General features: G+C 42.8%; 1 long non-coding RNA gene across 1 annotated transcript; it reads left to right on the top strand.

Moving 5' to 3' along the window:
* The first annotated feature begins 2,274 nt into the window (after positions 1 to 2,274).
* On the top strand, positions 2,275 to 16,018 carry LOC122212115. Its single transcript, XR_006199001.1, has 3 exons — positions 2,275 to 2,440; positions 5,801 to 5,872; positions 15,516 to 16,018. It is a non-coding gene; the product is annotated as an uncharacterized LOC122212115 (long non-coding RNA).
* The last annotated feature ends 1,267 nt before the right edge of the window (positions 16,019 to 17,285 follow it).

Below are 17,285 nucleotides of genomic sequence, written 5' to 3'. Positions count from 1 at the left end.
GTTAGTCCAGGGAATAAAGGACAAAAGTATGAATTAAGACAGTGACAACAGGGAGGGAAGAGGTATACATTATGGAGGTCTGGAAGGTACAAGCAACAGGATATGGTGACCCACTGGCCAAAGTAGGAATAGGGCAAAAATCTACTGGAAGAGAAGGGTGGGGACAAGGATGGCCTCAGGATTCTGGATAGGTTGTTTGGATTGACAGTGGTGTTAGTCAACTGAGATAGAGAATATAGGAGGAGGAGCTGGTGTTTGCGAGAAGATTGTGAGTTCAATTTATCTTTGAAATGTTGGTGCTATAGCATGAAGTATCCAGAAATATGGGTCTAAACTTAGGAAGAAGTTTCTTGTTAAAGATATCAGTTTGAGCTTATCAGCTTATAGGTAGTAATTGAAGTCACATGCATCAATTGAAATACTTTGGGCTGCAAGTAACTCAGAAATCCAACTCAAAGTGACTCAAAAATCAAAGGAGATTTATTAACTTGGAAAAATGGAAAAGCCCAGAGGAAGGGTGGTGATCAGGCTCATATGGTGACAGGCTCTAGTCTTATTTCTCAGGCATACTCCAAACTCTGCCTGCTTCCTCATAGTCTTCTCCCCTGACTCATGGCCCATGGCTCCATCAGCTCCAGGCCTCATTCATGGGCACATCCAACGATGTCCAAAAAAAAAGACAGAACATACTGGAAGTGTCTCTCTTAAAAGGAGAAGGCACAGAAGCCTTCCCCAGAACTCTGCAGTCCATTCACTTGAAGAGTTTGGGCCCTCGCATGGAGCTTGGGGTGGAGCTGTCGCTCTAGAAGCACAGGAGGGAGGGATGGGTACTTGAATGAGAACTGGCATTCTGTTAGAAAACGAACATGACAGGGGCGCCTGGGTGGCTCAGTCGATTAAGCGTCCGAGTTCAGCTCAGGTCACGATCTCACAGTCCGTGAGTTTGAGCCCCGCGTCGGGCTCTGTGCTGACAGCTCAGAGCCTGGAGCCTGCTTTGGATTCTGTGTCTCCCTCTGTCTCTGCCCTTCTCCTGCTCATGCTCTGTCACTCCGTTGCTCTGTCTCTCTCAAAAATAAACATTATAAAAAAAAAAAAAAAAAAGAAAACGAACTTGACAGTCAACAAGGCTCACTATGCTATAGAAATAGATGAGTTTCCTCAAAGAGACTAAGAAGGGCTAGGACAAAATCCTGGGGAATAGCTAGACTTCAGGAGTGTTTAGAGAAAGAAGAATCTTGGATTATTTTGAAATGCATCTTAACTTCCATTTGGCTCTGGTTAAACTGAGCAGAATTGTCTTACATGTGACAGAGTAGGTGGAGAAAATTAATCTAGGAAGTAGATCATTGAGAAAAAAGGAGTATCATTGTGTACAGAGAATCATGATAACTGGCAGGAAGTCTTTTTAGGTCATGTGCTGATAATAATTAGCATTTACCAAAAAAAAAAAAAAAAGTGATAATTAGCATTTACTGAGCTCTTACTCTATGCTGGATTCCATGTCAAGTTCTCATGTAGTCTTTCCAGTGACCTCTGGGAGTCACGTACTCTGATGAGTATCACCATTTACAGGTAAGGAGGCTAAGCTCACTGAGATTAAGTATGTATGTAGCAAGGCTTCATACTCAGTAAGTGGCAGAGGGGGGACTTGAACCTAAGTCTGTATGCCATTAATACATGTTCCTAAGCACCACTCCTGAGGTAGGAATGGGCCCATTACTTAGTATCTCTCGCATCATATTAACTCTGAATTCTTCAGAGATTTTGCCTTCAGCCAACTTTAGATCATTTAGTTTGATGACTACCCGTTGGTGGACTTTAGGCATTCTTTTCAGTGCAGCTGTTTCCTCCTCAGAAAGGTTGTGGCCACTCTTAAAATCAAAGGGGAGAGAGAAACCATTGGCAAAAGAAGGATGGTGTGTGAGTTTCAGAGTCTTTTGTCATTTGTTATATTTTCAAATATAACAGAAACCAAACTCAAGTCACCAGATACCAGAATTCTTGAGGGAGACATTTTTGTAACAGGTCTGTGAATCCATGTTTGACCAGCATTTATTTGGAAAATAAACAAAACCCATGGCCTTGCATATACAGAGTGCTCAAAAAATGGCAGCTGAATAAGGTCATGACTGAAGAGAAGGTTAGAGTCCTGTCACATAGAGTAGCTGGGCCTTATTCTGAAGGTGACTCATGGTGACCCAGAAGGACTTTAGTGGAGAGGACCATGTGGTCAGAGTTTTTTTTAAGGGGAGTGGGAGTAGATCATTATGATGTCAGAGTTTATCATGAATTCCTATGGCCAAGATGGAAGGCTGAGAGAACAGTTAGGAAGCTATTTGTGATGTTCCAGAAGAGAGATTTTGTGGGCTCCTGTGTTGGCTGTAAAGATGGAGCTGGGAGTTGAGGGGTGCAGATGGGGGAGAAGTGATGAATTTAAGAGGTGAGAGGATTCTAGGCTGAATCTAGGGTTTTTGGACTGAGTGACTGGGTGACTAGTGGTACACATCACCGAGATAGCTGTAGAGCAAGAGGATGGTAAGGTCAAGTTTGGGCAAACTGAGTTTGAGGACCCATAGGGCAGCCAGATGGAGGTGTCTTGTAGGTGACTGGATATACAGGCCCAGGGCTCAGGGGAGAGGGCAGGAAAAACCACCGTGCATGGTGATTTCTATACAGTGAGTCAGAGTGGGATGAGGAGATCTCTGACACCAGTTCTGACTCAGTTCCTGAACTGGACTTGAGTTTTTCATTTAAACATTTCTGGAACCAGGGCGTCTGGGTGGCTCCGTGGGTTAAGCGTCCAACTCTGGATTTCGGGTCAGGTCATGATCTCACAGTTCGTGAGGTCGAGCCCTGCATTGAGCTTTGCACTGCGAGTGCTTTGGATTCTCTCTCTCCCTCTCTCTCTGCCCCTCCCACGCTCATGCTGTCTCTGTCTCTCACAAAATAAATAAATAAACTTTACCAAAAAAAAAAAAAAAATCTGGAATCTAATGTGGTGCCGTTTGCAGAGTCAGCAGAGGACAGATTGCATTGCCGGTTGGCAACGTGAGGAAAGACAATCTGGCATTTCTTCAAAACCGTGTATCATGATAACATGGTTATCATGCCCCATGTAGGAGGTGGTGGCTGAGGACGTTAGGGACATGAGTACCTGAACTCCTAAGCAGGGCATGTCACTGCACCTGGATAGCTTCTATCTCTTCTTGTCTCTTGTCTCTCAAGCTGTTCAGCTGCTTAGTCCTGTTGCCTCCCGGGCTCTCTGTGGTCCAGGGACTGATGCATCATTCTGGGCCAAAGCCAATGAGAACAACAACAAAAAAAGATAAATGATTAAAAACTCACTCTTTTGTGTTCCTTCCAGGCTTGTTTTCAAATGGTTGCAATTCTTAAAATGCCATATTTTGGAAAAATATAAGAATCTCCTATTTATGGCACCTTAGCTTATAAAATGAGAACTTGTAGCTCCAATCTCTCTCATCAGATTTGGGGATAAAGAGACTTCTCCACTCACCACTGACAGCTGTGTGAGGAACAGCCCCATGATATGATGGAGCTCCATTGATTTTTCATAAAAGTTTAATAAGATGATACAGGTCAAAAGCTTTGCAAAGTTTGCTATAAATTTTAGTGAGGAACTGAGCAAGATGTAATTGGATAAGAAAATAGGAATGAAACTTGTATCGTGCAGCAGAGGTAATGGGAGAATAATGAGAATGAGGTCCCTCTTTCCTGTCACTGAGGAGTGAGTATATTCTGTTACCAGTCAGTTATTTAAATGTCATTTAAGTTGATCAGGTACATTTGTAGGAATGCAGGTAAGATAGGACAATCAGTACGCTTCGCATAGGCCTCCGTTTCCAGGTAGCGTTTTGGGTTAGGTTGTTTAATACCAAAATAAAGGAGAGTGTAGATTATCTTTTTTTGAAAACCAGCTGCTCAGTTTCCCGTAATTTATGTGTTATTGATTTACTTTAAATTTTCTAAATGAATGCAAATTTATTTCATTTTTATGTGAGACAGTATCTTTTTCTTAAAAGATGACTCTGCTTTTCACTTTCATAATATATTTTAATTTAAGATTTTCAAGGTCTATTTTCTTTCGGTAGCATTGGAAATGATACCAAGTCTAACACTGCTTTATTATTATTATTATTATTAAGTGATGATCTCTTTAAAGACCTTTGGAGAGTATCTGTCATTGATTTAAATTTTCTTGCTCAACAGTGCACACTCCATGTAATCAATCTGTTTATAATCAATTGAACATCATGGAATATCACACACAAACTAATGATGTTCTTTACAACTGTGTTTCTGAAGAGGTACAGAAACAATAGACTTGAACGTTACAGTTAATTCCATGTGACTTCATTTGCCTTATTAATATCTCAATTGCCAGATGAATTTTCTCTTTCCCTTGTTGATGAAATTTAGGATATAGTTAAATGGATGGCTTTAGAATCTTTTCTCTGATATGCACAAAGCAGCTAGTTCCCATTCTGGTTTAAGAGACCCAAACCTAAATGAGACCGAGAGGGAAAAATGATGTAGGGAAAAATATTTTCAAAAAGCAGCCTTATAATTTAGGATACCAGTAAATTACTAGGAAGTTGTGCAACCGCTATTTAATGGACATGAACTAATTATAGCCCAAGAGTGGTGAGTTTCATCCTGCGGATATACAGTATAATTCCTTTTAGAGAAGCAATGACATGTTGTTAATACCATGCCATATTAGCTTATACACCCAAAATTTCAAAGAGATTTCCTAAAAGGGGGCATTGCAAAGAACCAGCATGTAGCAATCTGAGCCTTGGACTTTGAACTATTCTTTGATAGCTCTTTTGTAAATGAATCCACATAACAAAAAATCCTGAGCCGCAATTCCCTATTCTGTGACATTCGTATCTCTGTAACAACCACTTTTGTTTATTAGTGACAGTAATAATGACAATAGCCAACAATTCTTGAACCTTCACTTATTGCCAAGTGTTTTATCCTTAGTTCATTTAGCCCTGCCAATAATTCTGAGATAACACGTGGAAAAACGGTAGCTCAGAGAGGTTAAGGAACTTGCCCAAGGTCACACAGTTAATAAGTGGAGGAACCTGGTTTCAAGCCTAGGTTGGCCTGTGCAGCATCACTCATCTTAGTCTGGGATGGCTAATTGTGCCATTATTAGTTTGGGGGCTCAGAGCGACGGTGATTTTCCCAGTACCTGGTAGCTCTCAAGGGTGTTGTATGCTTTTGGAAGGATAGAGGCAGCCTGCCTGCTAAGCTCTAAAGGAAATGTGTTTTGTACTTTTGATCAAAGCTTATCCTTAGAGCAGGGGTTTTATACCAAAGAGTCTGCTGAGTGCCGCTCCCGGGGCTTAGAACCTGCAGATGGTCCTAGGGTTCCTCAAGTCTCCCGAGTGGGAGACATATTTATTCAGATGTTGGGTTTCTGCCTCATTAGATCCAGGAAATGCTTGGGGGGGGGGGGGTGCAGTGTCTGAACTTGCTTGTTGATTCTAGACGTGGTGGTAAGACTAAAATCCCTTCGGGTCTTCTAAGAACTCAGCTTCTTGTCTGTAGCCCTTTGTCTCCAAGACCTTCTTGCCTATTCTAGACACTGGTCCTCTTTAGAAGTTGGAATTTATTTCTGAATGCCAACTGGGGCAGACCGTCAGGTGTTTATGTGCTCAGGTACAAGCATGAGATCCTTTCTATAAGGAGCGCTGCCCCGAGAGCGCTGCCCTGAACTGTCACCTGCACCTGTGCTCAGTATCACTTAGAATTGATTTCCTCCTTTCAGAATGTGACACCCTCGTGTCCTCCACGGTGATTCAGGTGTGTAAGGAATACAAAGTGAAAGATGTTAACACCAGTAAGTAGTATATAAACCTACTGTTTTTTCTGGCTGATTTTGAAGCATTTTCTGAATATGTACATGGTGATTTTTGACTAAAAGATAGAACTTTTAGATCTTTTAAACATTTGTTCATTCACCAATTCATTCATTTAAGCATCTACCATGTGTCATGAAGTTTTAGGCTCTGAGGTTAAGACAGATAAGGTCTCCACTCTCACTGGGCTTATATTCTGATGCTGGTGGGGTGGCAAAATAAACAAATACAGAAATAAAATATCAGGCTAATAATATGAGCCATGCAGAGAAATGTAACAGGTGAAATGATATTAAATGCTAGGTAGTTCATTTAGCCCGGATGACTCGGGGAGGCCACTCTGAAGAGACGACCTTCAGGCCGAGATATGAATGGCAAGTAGCATCTAACCACATGATCTAGGGAGGGAATTTTAGGCAGGAAAGAGCCAACCCTGTTCAAGGAATGGGGAGAGGGCAGTGGACTGGAATGTGGTGGACAAGAGGAAGCAAGTTTGTTTGTTTGTTTGTTTGTTTTAACTTATTTATTTGAGAGAGACAGGCACAGTATGAGCAGGAGAAGGGCAGAGAGAGAGGAAGACAGAGAGAATCCCAAGCCAGCTCTGAGCTGCCATCACAGAGCCCGACATGGGGCTCAAACTCATGAAACTGTGAGATCATGACCTTAGACAAAACCAAGAGCCCAATGCTCAACCGACTGAGCCACCCAGGTGCACCGGCAATTTTTTTTTTTTTTAATGCTTATTTTATTTTGAGGGAGAGAGAGAGTGTGTGAGAGACGGAGAGCCAGAGAGAGAAGAGGGAGAGAGAATCCCAAGCAGGCTTCCCGCTGTCATCACAGAGCCCAACACGGGGCTCTATCCCACAGACTGTGAGATCATGACCTGAGCTGAAATCAAGCGTCTGACACTTAACGTACTAAGCCACCCAGGTGCCCTGAGAGGAAGCAGGTTTTAATCGACATTTAGTTTTCTGTGCAGGACTATAGCCTCACCACTCTTCCTTGTTAGACACTTAACGTCACTTTCACTTACTCCTTCCACAAGGATGTAGTGAGTACGTCTGCTGTGTGCCAAGCACTGTTAGTACTAGGTGTCTAATGATGAAGAAGATGGAGTCCCTGTCCCCTGGGAACCTCGGTCTTGGGAGGGGGCTTGAAGAGGAAGCGGACATTTACAACACAGTGTGATCGGTGATGGGTTCAGGAGAAGTGCAGTGGGCTGCGGAGACAGACAGGAAAAGCATCTATCCTAATAAAGGGCTAGGCCATCAGAGGAGCTTCATGGGGTAAATGAAGCCTAGTGTGGGACTCCGGGCACAAGGAGTGACTGGCCAGGCAAAGGGTGGAAAGAGGGTGTTGTAGGTGGAGGGATTCACTAAGTAAGGGTTCGGAGTCGCAGGAGAACGGGGCTCGTTTGGGGATTGCACGGTACAGTCTGGATAGAGCAAATAACGAGGGCGGGGAGTGAGTTTTGCAAGACCTGCCAATTGTACCCGATAAAGCAATGCATGGGTACATCTTTAAAAATTGAGATATAACTGACATATAACGTATTAGCTTCAACGGCTTGACATTTGTATATATCACAAAATGATCAATGCCGAAAGTCTAGTTACCATACATGAATGCACAAATACATTTTTTAATTTCAGAAACACGATAATATAATGAGATGAAAGATCAAAGACATAAAGAAGAAAGAAACAGTATTTGTGGTTTTCAGGGAAGAACTTTATAAAAAAAATTTTTAATGTTTATTTTTGAGAGAGAGAAAGAGAGAGAGAGAGAGAGCGTGTGAACAGGGGAGGGGCAGAGAGAGAGGGAGACACAGAATCCAAAGCAGACACCAGGCTCTGAGCTGTCAACGCAGAGCCCAACACAGGGCTTGAACCCACAAACTGTGAGATCATGACCTGAGCCGAAGTCAGACGCTCAACCGACTGAGCCACCCAGGCGCCCCCCAGAGCAAGACTTTTATTCTGCGGGCACTCTTGTATCCAAAAAACAATTTTTAGAAGTTCAAATTCCATTTACAGTAGAACTCAAGATTCAGAAAGGAGGGTCTGCTTTAGTCTCTTGCTTGATCCTGGCATTTACTTTTGCAGACACCCCAGGTAAAGCATGTGTCACTTGTTTTCAGTAACTGATACAAGCACTTTTATAAACAAGTTATCTTGGTAACAAAGGATATAACAGCAGCAGGAAGGAAGGTCAAGAAGAGACTAGCATTACTGGGGGAAACATATAATGCCTGACCACTTTTTTTTTTTCCTGGGGAGAAGTGTTTTGCCTCAGAAAAGTGTCACGTGGCTATTACTTTGTTCTAGCATACGCACTGAAGCTGGGATTTCGGAAGTACAGAGTTCCATTGTTTGTATCTGTCCAACACACGATCATTGGAAAGTGAGAAAGGAAAGGAATCTGTTCCTTGTATGTGAAGCAGAAATGCTACATCCTGACCCTGACGGGAAGCTTAGTTTCTGTGTTGTTCTTGTCAAGCATTTGAATGCATTTGAAAACTCCAGAGCAAGAAGGCATGCGTTCAGTGTGCTTAATAGAATTAGATTCAGGGTTCATTGTGTGTTCCTCCTAGACTGGTAGACCATAACCTTCTAGTAATCTATGAAATATTGTCGTTGAGTAGCAGGCAGAATCTTTTCCAAGATGACATCTCATAAGGACGTGTTTTAAGCATTTGAAAGATGAATGCTTTGAATCGAATGTGCCTTTCCTTATATCACAAAAATTCGGTTGATTCTCAAGAGCTCTCTGGAAGGTTTGGGGAAAGGTTTGAAGAATTAAGGAAGAGTAGTCTTTGGATGAGTGTGAGCAAGTTGTGTATGTATGTGTTAATACATACACAATTATTAATGAGCAACTTTTGCTTACCTGAGACAATTATTAATTTGTGTATGTATGAAAAGACAAGACTTCTCAGGAGGCTGTATAATAATATCTCTTTCTTTTTTTAAAATTTTTTGAATGTTTATTTATTTTTGAGAGAAAGAGAGACAGAGTGTGAGTGGGTGAAGGGCAGAGAGGGAGACACAGAATCTGAAGCAGGCTCCAGGTTCTGAATTGTCAGCACAGAGCCCTATGTGAGGCTCAAGCTCACGGATTGTGAGAGAGAGAGAGAAAGAAAGAGAGAGACAGAAAAAGCACAAGCGGGGGGAAGGTCAGTGAAAGAGAGAGAGACACAATCCGAAGCAGGCCCCAGGCTTCAAGCTGTCAGCACAGAGCCTGATGCAGGGCTCGAACTCATGAACTGTGAGATTATGACATGAGCGAAGTCAGACGCTTAACCAACTGAGCCACCCAGGCACCCCAATATCTGTTTCTCAATAAGAATTCTGATAAGGTCATCGATTTCTATATATTTTTTTGAAGAATCCAGACAGAAATTACCAAGTATTTTGTGGCTGTTATTTGTGTGTGTGTTTCAAACTATTCTTTATGGCAGAGAAACTGCATCTCTCTCTCTATATATATATCTTCATATCTCTGACTATATATAAAAATAATACTGTGCCAATTCAACTTAAAATGATTATTGTATAATGGTGAAAGGAGGAGAGACACTAAAGTTTTATTTTGTACCCTGATTAAAGGACTTGCAACAGGGCTTCCTTCCTCTTTGCAAATAACCGACAGATTGTCCCTAAAGTCAGGGAACAGGCAAATATTCATAATGGCATTGAAAATATCTTTACAAAGGATCGCATAATACCTTTTCCACCTTTCTGGAACTTTGTATTAGTGAGCTGCTTTGTGGAAGGTGCTTTGCAAGAGAAGCCCAGAGCATGTGGCAAGGCTGATCCTCTGTCCCAAAAGCTCTGCTCTCACACCCTCCCCACCACTTCCAACCCCCCCTCCCCTCCCCCTCCCCCTCCCCCCACCCCGGCCCTGCCCTGCCCAGAGGAGATTCGCACATCCTCAAAGGGCACTCTTTCTGAAGTTGAAGTTATTTCCTATCTTCGAAAGGGCAAGCGACAATACAAAGTAGCAAATGACAAAAGCTCAAAAGGATAGTCAGTATCAGGAGAAATCACCACAGGCTGGAGGAAGTCAGGAAGGCTTCCTGGAGGAGGTGGGCCGGGGACTTAGCTTTTAAAGGAGCAGCAGGACTTGGGCCAAATGCACAAGATGAAGGGGGACCATTCTGGGCAGAGGAAGACTTCTACCCCTATCTGAGTGCCACAGAATGTAATAACGAAACTCTCCCAAAGTGCCCTGGGAAGTGCGGCACCACTCAGCACTTCATGTGCCTAATTTGTAAAACCGGGGATCAGACTCTAACCTCGGAGGCCTCCAGTGGCTCTGTGGTTAATTGTGGTTTATAAGCATCCAGGCTCCCTTTCTCTAGAACAAACTACAAAAACATTTGTTCTAATATTTGTTCAGCACAATCTTATCACAAATCTCACATTTCTGAGTGGCGGATCTCGGTCATTCTTCCCTTTTCCGGTGTGAATCTTCTTGTCTCTCCTCCGGGCTTTTTCTTTCTCTATCTGCTGATTGAGACTAAACTGATCATTTAGCACATGGCAGGAAGCGGCGGGTGCTGAATCATCATTTCTTGCCTAATCTATTCTCACGCAGCTGGCTCCCTTGCAGTCCTTCAGCCTAGATGAAGAGAGAAAGAGGGAGAGAGAATTCAATTCCCAAGTCAGGCACTTGAAATGAGAAAAGGCCTTCCTGCCCTAAGAGGTGTTCAGAGGGGTCCGGCATGACAGATTTCAGCCAATGCTGTGAAAAAGGCAAGAGCCACCCCTGTGCAGAAATGGGCACCATGGCAGATGCTTCACTGGATGCTTCTAGATTTCACAACATGCCAAACACTGAGAGTATAGGAGTATATTTGAGAAATTTCAGAAATACGTGGCCACATCTGCCCAGAGCTGTGTTACCCTTCCCTGAATGACATTGATTCTGGAATTTCTTACAAACTGAATTTTAAAAGTTGAATTCAAAGGGCTGTGGTTATTGGAACATCAGGGTCTACTTAGGAAAGTCTGCTTTGGGGTCAGCTCTTTGGTTCCAATGTCTTGTTCTCCCACTGTGTGTGTGTGTGTGTGTGTGTGTGTGTGTGTGTGGTGTGTTCACATACTAAGTTCATGTTTACTTTTCAGACCAATCCCAAGTGAGCGGAACTCTTGTTAATAACTGAGATCTGCCATGGGGCTCTGGATTAAAAGATTTTCTTGCCATTGTTGGGATTGTTGTGATTGTTGCAATTGGCACACTTATACGACTGTGGTTTCTTTGCCAATCTCATTGTACTAAAAACAGTGAAGACTGGTGAGGCTGCCAGGTGGAAGATTTGAGATTTAGATTTCAATCCCTCTGACATGTTGTAGCTCTACACCTTATACACACACACACACACACACACACACACACACCGAGAAGGAGAAGGCAGAGATGCGGGCAGATCAGACATCGTGTTAAATAAAGGGGACTTGCCCGTAAGCTTTCTGAGGGACAGCAAAGTGCCCAGGGCCGCCCAGATCCAGTCTAGGATTCTTTCGAAAATTGGGTAGAAAATGCTTGAACGACCATTGGGAAAACAACCACCCTACAAGTGTGCAATTGTAACATTAAACTGGAGCTTCTTGGAAAGCTTACAGAATCATACGTTCTGCAATGATATTATTTTTCATGAGATTTGGATAAGGCGTTTTAAAATTAACTTAGAAGCAAGGCATATAGTAAGTAGGGGAAGAAGGGTGACCCAGGAAACATCTCGAGGTTTATCAGGAGAACCTGCATCCTTGTGTTTCCTTTGAACACTTATTTTATTGTGGAAACTTAAAAAATCGTATTTACTGAGAATAAGTTTAAAAAATACAAAACTTATCTTGATCTTTCTAGCTGTTGCTATGGTTTTGAGTAATACATCATTAAAGCCATGGCACTCCAATGATGTATTAAAGTAATATATCATAACAATGCCACGGCTTTGATGATATATTAATGTAATACATCGTTAAGGCGCCATTGGCCCCATGATGTATTACTCAAAACACTACCAATTGGTTAGATCAACACACAGGGACCTGTGTGTTAGGGACAGGAGAATGGCAAATGATTTTGGACCAAAACACAATTGAACTTCTCAGAGATGTCTCACCTACAAAAGCAGTTCTGTAAGATTGGATAGGCTTCAAAGGCTCACTCAAGAGTGGTGGGGTTGAATTGCAAGTGAAGGGCAACAAAGACATCTGCTCTGACTACATAAGAAACCTGTGCCTGGGGCCAAGTTTTCACGTGGGGCAAGAGGAACATGCCTATGTTTTGCCTAGCAACAAGCCGTGTGCTTTAGTTGCATAATCTCATTTCATCCCCACCGAAATGCTATAAGATATTATTAACTTGATTTTAGAGATCAGGAAACTGAGGTTAGAGAAGTAAAGTGAGGTCACATAGCTGGTGGGTGGTTGAGCCAGGATATCTGCTTAACTCTAGGGCTGAGTTGGGTGGGTTCTTTCTCATTTTGTGCCCTCAGTTTAAGGCAGTTATTTTTTTTTTTTTTCTATTTCTAAAGGTAAATTGGAGAATGAGCTCTCTTCCCTTCTTCCCCTTTCACCATCGTCACCTCCTCACCTCCCTCCCACCCCCCACCAGTCTATACAATTTCAAGAGAAGGCATTTGGAAAGCAGATCTGGAAAGCTTGGGCAATGCTAGATATGCATTTGGCAGCTATCTTTATTGTCAAGGTCCTGCCAAATGTCTGATCCATGGTTGAGGGAGGAATGGCCCCTGGGAGGGCGGTGCCAGTGACCGAAAGCTTGACCGTGCCCCTTCGTTCTTCTCAACAGCTTCCTCCCAGCTTCCAGGCTTCCACTCTTGCTCCCACTACAGATCCGTCCTTTACACAGTAGCCAGAGCGATCATTTAAAAACGCAATCCTATCATGTCACCATTTTCCTTAGCTCTCTTCAGAGTCTTTCCACGACTCCTAGAATAAAATCTGACCTCATGACGCTGGTCCCCAAAGCCCTGACTCTTGTGGGGCTGCACTGATTTCTCTCCTTGAATGGGGTTGGTGCTGCCTTAGAGTTTGGCATGAATTGATGACCTTAACTAGCTTCTGGTTGCTGCTTCTTCCTTGTCAGGTGCCACTTTAGATGCTACCTTCTCAGAGACGCTGTCCCAGATCGCTTGGTCACCCTTTACATTTCCCTGCTGTTCATGTCTTATCAAACCCCAATGTTTGATTGTTTACTTATCTGTTTATTGTCTCCCTCCTAGAGACCCCCAGTGGAGAAAGTCTGGACCTTGTCTCTTGTGTTCCTGGCTGTATCCCCAGAGCTTCGGACAGAGCTTGGCACACAAATAGTGTTCCATAACAATGACTAAAACCAAAGACTGTATGATTATTCATTGATTGACCAATAGTGAAAGCAACTATTGGGCGAGAAAGTTCAAAGATGAGTTTGCTTGCAGTGGGCAATTTTGTGAGTAGTAAGGAGTCCAGGGTGGGGATGGCTCAGGGTGTTCTAGATTTTTTCTTTTCTTTGAGACGATAAGGAATTGTTTAAATAATAAGAACATATATGCTCTTCTTGTGTTCTCACCACCTCTGCCCATCATTCTCAGCACATATGTTATCTTTTAAGGAAAATAATGCAATTGAATTTAGGCCTGCCTGATTCTAAGTCCCCTGTATTCAGGTGGGTGATTGCTCAGGTAGAGGTGATGTAAGGAAAAACCGACAGCAGAGAGCAAGGGCCACTCTGCCAGTGAGGGAAAGAGCAGTGGGTTCAAGAGAAGGTATGTAGAGACTCCAGGTAAGCATGCCTTTGAACTATTGTAGCACTTTTTCAATAACCTGAATACGAAATCAAGACACAATTGCCAACAGTTCTTCCTTGCAGTCCGCCACAGACAGCATTTCATCATTACCCTTGGTTGCAAAGTTTTTCCAGCAATTATTGGTAATATACGACCAGAGTCCACGGGGTTGCCAACAAGGCCAAGTCTGGCCTTGCATAAATGTCATGGTGCAATAGGAACAGCTGAGTAAAGTAAGCCAGTGGTGTTTTTCTTTCGGGTTTTCTAATTCCTTCCTTGTGCACCTGCCTTTGAATGAATTCAGACCAAAAAGTCTAACACTGAACCACAACGCCTGCAGCTTCTGTGGTCCCCAGGAGCCCTGCAAGTCTTGACAGCCAGACACAGTCAGGGGCGTTGCTATAAGCCGTAGTTGCTACGGGTCACAGCAGCCTGTCACTCTGTGGGTGAAGTGATGGGAGGAGTGTTCAGAACTCACAGATGCCTCTTTGCCATTCTCTTTGATCTGTGCACACTGCCTGCGAGATGCCTTGTCATCACTGTCACTTTCTGTTTCAGGCCTTGTTGATGGGTCTGAGTCTGCGGTAGGTGGGGGCAAAGGAGAGCGGTGTCTCCTTAAGGTGGGCCCCAGGCAGAGCCCCCAAATTTCCCAAGACTTATGAGTGCTTGGAGGATTGGGGCTGGCAGAGGAAGTGCAGAGTGAGAGAGGGAGTAGCTAGCTCAGGGCGCCCTGAGCCACACTGATTCTGGTCTCCATGAACGAATGTGGTGGGCAGCGTGTCACCGAGCTCCTGGCCACAAAGTCAGGCGTGTGATCTGACACCTGTAAGGAGACAAATGTGGACCTCTTCCACATTGTGCACCTGCCTTTGAATGGTTAGAAAAGTCTAACCAAAAGTTAGACTGTTTGGTCTGATATTTCCTCCTCCAGCTGCATTTCTGGCATGGCTATGCTTGCCAATGGGTTAGAAATTCACATTGAGTGATGGATGTACTGAATATGCTGTTTCAGATGTGATGGGAGTGATGTGCACCTAGTTACAGAATTTCCATGTCTTGTACAGCAGACCCCTTTCTCGTAAGAGACGGGTTCGTGAGTGGTGACCACCGAAATGTATACCTGGAACCATATTTGCAGCATGTCTAAAAAAAAGATGTTAGGGACACCTGGGTAGCTCAGTTGGTCAAGCATCTAACTTCGGCTCAGGTCATGATCTCGCGGTTCATGAGTTTGAACCCCACATTGGGCTCTGTGCTGACAGCTCAGAGCCTGGAGCTCTGTGTCTCCCTCTCTCTTTGCCCCTCTCTTGCTCGTGCTCTGTCTCTGTCTCTCTCTCAAGAGTAAATAAAACATTAAAAAAATAAGTAAATAATTAAAAAAAGATGTTGAACAGCTCTTAGAACTAAGGGGGAAAAAAAAGAAACCTTGGGACGACAAGCCATTTTTACCTATTTAAGTTTCTGAAAATTACTGCTGATGCCATTTAAGAATTTCTTAACAATTTTTTAAAATGAAGAACATGAGAAACGAAAGGAAAAAATAAATGGGACTGATCACTTAGAAGATTTCTTTCATCCTTAGAATGGTTGCCCTATTCTAGTAAATATAAAAAAATCAAGTGTTAGAATAACAGATTTTAGTAAGACTAAATTGATAGAGCTCAAATCAGCGCAAGGAAGAATGGAATTTCTTAGCACATGGAAAGTCTAAGATAACAGAAAAGTAATTGAAAAGGCTTCTGAATGGTTGGCCCAGGTGCTCGATGCCCACGGGAACTTGTCTCTCATCATGTAAGTTCTGATTTCCTCTGTTTTTGTTTCATTTTCAGGCAAATCTCTACCTGAGTGGTGGCAGCAATGGCCACAGCAGTTATAGACATTTGTTCCAGTATCTCTGCACTCAGACAGGGCAGGGGCACCTCTCCAGGAAATCTAGCAGAAGTTCTGGGAGCTGCTGACATTGCCCATCCTTGGCCCACTGAAGCAATCATGACAGTTCTGTGTGCTTTCGCCAGGCCAAGGTCAACGCCCACACTTGGAACTGGAGAAGAAGATTCGGTTCCCCAACGTGAAACCTATGAACTGAGGGGTGGAGGAGAGTGGTACCCCCTCTACACCCTGCCAAATTAAGTCCTGTTACTGAAAGAAGGGGGAAAAGGATACTGGGCAGGCAAAAACAATTGTGCACCAGAGTCCTTGTGTCCATAAAGTCCTGTAATCTCTACACCTGCAGTCAAGGTCCAGATGGGACACTGGGCACCATTCCCCAGCCATCAGGCTACATACTGTCCTGTGACATTCCTTCCCCATAGTTTCTCAAGGCTGTTTCTTATTTTAGGTAGGTTTTTTTTTTTTTTTATTTGTTTTGAGAGAGAGAAAAACGGAATACATGCACACAAGTGGGGATGGGGCAGAGGGAGAGGGAGAGAGAGAATTACAAGCAGCCTCTATGCTGTCAGTACAGAGCCTCATGTGGGCCTTGATCTCACAAACCATGAGATCATGATCAGAGCCAGAATCAAGAGTCAGTGGCTTAACCGACTGAGCCACCCCAGCAACCAGGTTTTTTTTTTTTTTTAATTATAAATGTAAATTATCATGGTAAAAAAAAAATTTTAATAGTAATATTATAAAATGGAAGGAAATATCTGTCCCTCACCCACTAACCACCTATCACTAGTCCCTAAGGTGATCAAAATTGTATAGCATTCTAGAAAATTTCTCTATTATACAAATACCTAATTTTCCTTTTCTTTATCTTTATTTTGTTGTTTATTTATTTATTTTAGGAGGCGAGGGAGGGGCAGAAATAGAGGGAGAGAGAGAATCCCAAGCAGGCTCTGCACTGTCAGGGCAGAGCTCTAAGCAGAGCTCAAACCCATGAACCGTGACATCATGACCTGAGCCAAAATGAAGAGTCAGACGCTTAACCAACCGAGCCACCCAGGCACCCCTTCTTTTCTTTATTTTTAAAGAATTGATATATTATGCATATTGTCCCCCAACTTACTTTTTTACTTAATAATATTCTTAGCATCTTTCCATTTCAGCACAGACTTTTTTTAGCAGCTGCATAATAGCCCATAAAATGGATGCACTATGATTTATTTAACCATTTTCCTGCTAATGGACATTTATGTTACATTCATGGCTGTATTTCGGCTTTGTCATGAACATTCCTGAGCACGTAGTTTAGTATACTTTTGTGAGTATATCTGTAAGCTAAATTCTTAGAAGTGAAATTGTTTGCTCAATGAGTATATGCACATAACTTTGGATGGATACTGACGAAGTGACCTCTGGGAAGGCTGTACCAATTTACATTCATATCAACAGCACCGAGAATGCCAGTTTCCCGGACACTTGGTCACCAATGGTTATTGAAACATCTTGGCTCATCTGACAAATGAAAATGGTATGCCATTGTTTTTATTTGCATCTTAAAATTAAAATTGACACTGAGCATCTTTTAATATTTAGCCATTTCTATTTAATTTCTGTGAATTTAAAATCTGTTCTTTCTACACACATGAAAATATGAGTGGTTAGATTACTTCATGCCGTATTTTCCCATTTTGCGCAGTTGACGTTGGTCCTGT

This window comes from Panthera leo, chromosome F3, assembly GCF_018350215.1.
Source record: "Panthera leo isolate Ple1 chromosome F3, P.leo_Ple1_pat1.1, whole genome shotgun sequence".
NCBI lineage: Eukaryota > Metazoa > Chordata > Mammalia > Carnivora > Felidae > Panthera > Panthera leo.
Note: the sequence above shows the minus strand (reverse complement) of the source record. Positions and strands in the feature narration are given on the sequence as shown.